The sequence below is a fragment of the Tupaia chinensis genome, unplaced genomic scaffold (assembly GCF_000334495.1).
Source record: "Tupaia chinensis unplaced genomic scaffold, TupChi_1.0 Scaffold000047_1, whole genome shotgun sequence".
Classification (NCBI taxonomy): Eukaryota; Metazoa; Chordata; class Mammalia; order Scandentia; family Tupaiidae; genus Tupaia; species Tupaia belangeri.
In genome coordinates this window covers 3,036,587-3,040,928 of record NW_006159505.1, presented here as the reverse complement: position 1 = coordinate 3,040,928, position 4,342 = coordinate 3,036,587, and positions in this window count along the sequence as shown.

Here is a 4,342-nt window from a genome sequence, read left to right as displayed (position 1 = left end):
TTTGACGATATAATTCGGTGGCATTGATTGTATTCACATTGCCATGCAAAATGTCTATTTCCAAAAATTTTTGTTACCCCAAACAGAATCTCCAAGCCCATTAAGCAACAATAACCACTCCTACCAGCCCCTGGTAATCGCCAATCTACTCTGTCTCTATGAATTTGTCTATTCTACATATTTCAGAAAGTAGAATCATGCAATATTTAATATTTTATGCCTGGCTTATTTCACTTAGCATGTTTTCAGTGTTGCATTTATCATTACTTCATTCCATTTTATGACTATATAATATTCCCTTATATAAGACCAGCAGTTGGCTTAATGGCTCTGTCGCTGGACTCCCATGTAGTCGACCACAGTTCGAGTCCTGGACCCAGTGGTTTAAATGCACGCCAGGCATGTGCGCGTGCGTGCCCAAGATCCCGAGAGGAGAGTGGAGAAGGGATTGCGGAGCAGCTATCCCCCTGGGGGGTGATTTCTCACTTTCAGTCTCTGTCTCTCTCTGTCTCTCTGGCAAGCGCCCACACCCTATAATGAAACAAATTCCCTTATATGGCTATACCATGATTTACTTATTTATTCATAGGTTGATAAGACACATGGGTTGTTTCTTAACTGTTTGTTACTGTCAATAATGCCGCCATGAACATTTGGTACCAGTATTTGAGAGCCCAATTTCTCTACATCCTTGCCAACAGTTATTTCATTTTTATTTTTTATTTTTAAAGTCATCCTAATTATCTGAGTAGTGTCTTAATGTGATCTTGGTTTGCATTTTTCCAGTGGCTAATAATATTGAGCATCTTTTCATGTGCTAGTTGGTCATTTGTCTATCTTCTTTGGAGAAATGTCTATTCAAGTCCTTTGCCCATTTTTTTTTTAACTGGTTGGTTTACTTTTTCTGTTGTTGAGTTTTATGAATTCTCTATGTATTTGTATGAGTATTAAATCCTTACTAGATATATGATTAGCAAATGTAGTCTCCCATTATGTGGTTCATCTTGTTACTCTCTTGACAATGTCCTTTGATGCGTAAGTTTCGAATGTTAGTGAAGTCCAGCTCATCTGTTTCCTCTTTAGTTGCCTGTGATTTTGGTGTCATGTTTAAGAAACCATTGCCAAATCCAGGCTTATGCAGCCCATCTCATTTACAGATGAAGAAATCAAAGCCTACAGAGAAATGACCCAAGGGCTCAAAGTCCCTGGAAATGAGGACAGCTAGGACTAAGACCCATAGTTCTCTTCATGACCAGTACTAACCTCTCCCCCTTCCTTATTTTTCAAGTCATTCAGTGAAGTTTTATTGGCATAATAAACCCTATAACAGAGTAAAACTCTTGCAATGATTTTGCTCCCAGAACAGAGAGAAGGTTGTGTGCGTTATCATATGCAGTTCAAATATGATAATAGACAATTCCTTTTTTTTTTTTTTTAGAGGTTTTTGCTTTAGGGCATGTATGTTTGCCAAAGAGAGGAAGAAAGACAAAGACAGTGAGAGGGAAAGTGAGAAATCACCCCAATCCCTTTTCCTCTGTTTTCCTCCCAGGATCTTAGGCATACACACACACACATGCCAGGTGTGATTTTTAAACCTCAAATCTGAGACTCAACCATGGTCGGCTATGTGGGAGTCCAGCTACGTAACCACTATGACATCTGTTGGCCCGGACAGTAAACAATTCCAATGGAATAATTTGGGGATGAGTATTAAGCAAATAAACAAAGTCGCTGTTTTCGGTAAAGAAACAATGGTGTAATGGTTAGTCAAACGCAGGGCACAGGTGCGTGCAAGCCCAAAATCCAGAGAGGAGACTGGAGGAGAAGGGATTGCATGTGGCCGTCTCCTTGGGAAGTGATTTCTTGCTGTCTCTCCAGTGAGCACACACGCCCTATAGCAAAAATAAATAAATAAATAAATTTCTTAAAAAAAATACAGAAAAAGAGAAACAAGCAAGATGTTCCCTTACCTCAGGACTTGAAGTTTATAGAATGACCCTTTCATTCATAACTTGGATATTGGGGTTTTAGAAATCTCAGTCTTTCCTGGATGAGTTACTTGAAGGGCTCCTATCTCAAACCAAGAGCCAAGATGTCAACTTCACTTAAAATTGTTTTTCATTTTTTTTAAAAGTTAATTTTATTTGTTGTCATTATTTCATTTCATTTATTTATTTATTTATTCATTCATTTATTTATTTATTTATTTTGATGTTGAACAGAGAGAGACAGAGAGAGAGAAGGAAAGTAAGAAAGCAAGCTGCCAGGTCCAGGACTCAACCCACAGTCAGCCATGTGGGAGTCCAGCTGCCTTAACTACCATGCCACCTGCCGGCCCCAAAATTGTTTTTCTTCACTGTATAATAATAAAAATGACCTCACAGAATTCATCTTTATAAGAAACAAAAATGGGGGCCCAGCATGATGGCGCAATGGAACACAAAGCTGAAGCCACATGGGAAGATCCCAGATTTGTGTCCCAATGTCTTCCTGTATACAACAGGCAAGCATGTGTGCACCTGTAATCCCAGATAGCTAAGACTGGGGTTTGGATTATGATATAGCCATCCTGTTGGGGGTGTCTGTCTCACCCTTTCTCTCTAGAAATCATGCAGGCCCTCTTGCAATTTATATATATATATATATATATATATCTCCCAGCTGTGGTGGCTCAGGGGGCAGTGGTAGCCCAATGCCCTCAATGCTGGAGGCTATATGAAAGACTAGAGTTCAGTTCCCACATCTATTTGTCCGTGCTGGGCAGGCTCAAGTGTGCCCATGATCCTGGCTGACTGAGAGGCTCGGGAGGAGGACTATGGTGTGAGACCCTGTTGAGGGTGCTTCTCTCTCTCCCCCATCTCTTTTTATTTTCTTTTATGAGAGAAAGAGAGGAGGAGAGAGAATGAAAAGGAGACAGACAGAGCCATGTATTTTTGACCAGAACTTTTTTTTTTAAAGGCATTTCTTCTTTTAAATTATTATTTATTTTATTTTATTTATTATTATTTTGTTTACTATAGTACACATGCATTCACCAGAGAGAGACAGACAGAAAGAGGAAGAGAGTGAGAAAGCAAGGCACCAGGTCCAGGGCTCAAATCATGGTCGGCCATGTGGGAGTCCAGCACCTTCACCACCATGCCACCTGCCGGCCCTGACCAGAACTCTTTATGCCACTATCCTCCTGCCCCAGTTTCTCAATTAGTTAGGATTACAGGCACATGCAGCTATGCCCAGGGTGTTCAAATTGGTCCATGAAACAAATCTAGGCCTTTGATACAACTTCCAGCCTCCCAAGTGCTGGTACTACCTGTGTGCTACTGTGGTTGGGCATAAGACTTAATTTTATAGACCAAGAATTTGCAATATTGTCTCCCTCATTCAAATCTTTCCACCAGTATTCCTGGTCCTGAGACAATTTTCTATAGGAGTTGCCTTTAAATACAAACAAACCTGTAAGGTGAGAATAAAGTGGTTTTGCTTTTGTTTTTGTTTTTTTAATATCTGGTGAGCATATCTCATCTTGGGGAAATAAAAAGGCAACATAATTATTACCTTTGCTCCTTCCCAAGAATTCTGCAAATAATTATAGTAAATATTTTCCTTAATTCTCCCTATAAAAATTAGACTATTCTAGTACAAGGTATTTTCTAGTTCATTTTCTCTGTTGAGCATATGTGACTGTTTGGTTCTAAAATGTTCGAGTTAGGGCAGTCTCACTGCTAAGGAGAGAAGCCTTTAAGCATGACTGTGGGTTTGTAATATCTGAATTCTTTCTAGTTAAAAGTTACTCATAATTAGAATTACCCAGTTTTAGGAAATAAATATAGGATACCCAATTAAATTTTAAAATAAAATTTGAAATTCAAATTTAATTTGGCATCTTGTATTTTATTTGACCATCCAACCCATAGTACACTAATATTATTCAATTGTTATTTCACTTTAACACTTTTTTTTTGCCTTTGGAGAGGTTTTTGCTACAGGGCGCGTGCGCTCGCCAGACAGATAGAGAGAGACATAGAGACAGAAAGCGAGAAATCACCCCCCAGGGGGATGGCCACACTGCAATCCCTTCTCCTCCATTCTCCTCTCAGGATCTTGGGCACGCACACACACGCACCGCGCATGAGTTTAAGCCACTGGGTCTGAGACTTGAACCACGGTTGGCTACATGGGAGTCCAGCGACATAGCCATTACAGTAACTGCTGGTCCCAACAATAAAATAATTCTTTTTTTTATTTTATTTTATTTTTTATTTTTTATTTTTTTGAGAGATTTTCAATGTAGGGCGTGTGCGCTCGCCAGACAGAGAGAGACATAGAGACAGAAAGCGAGAAA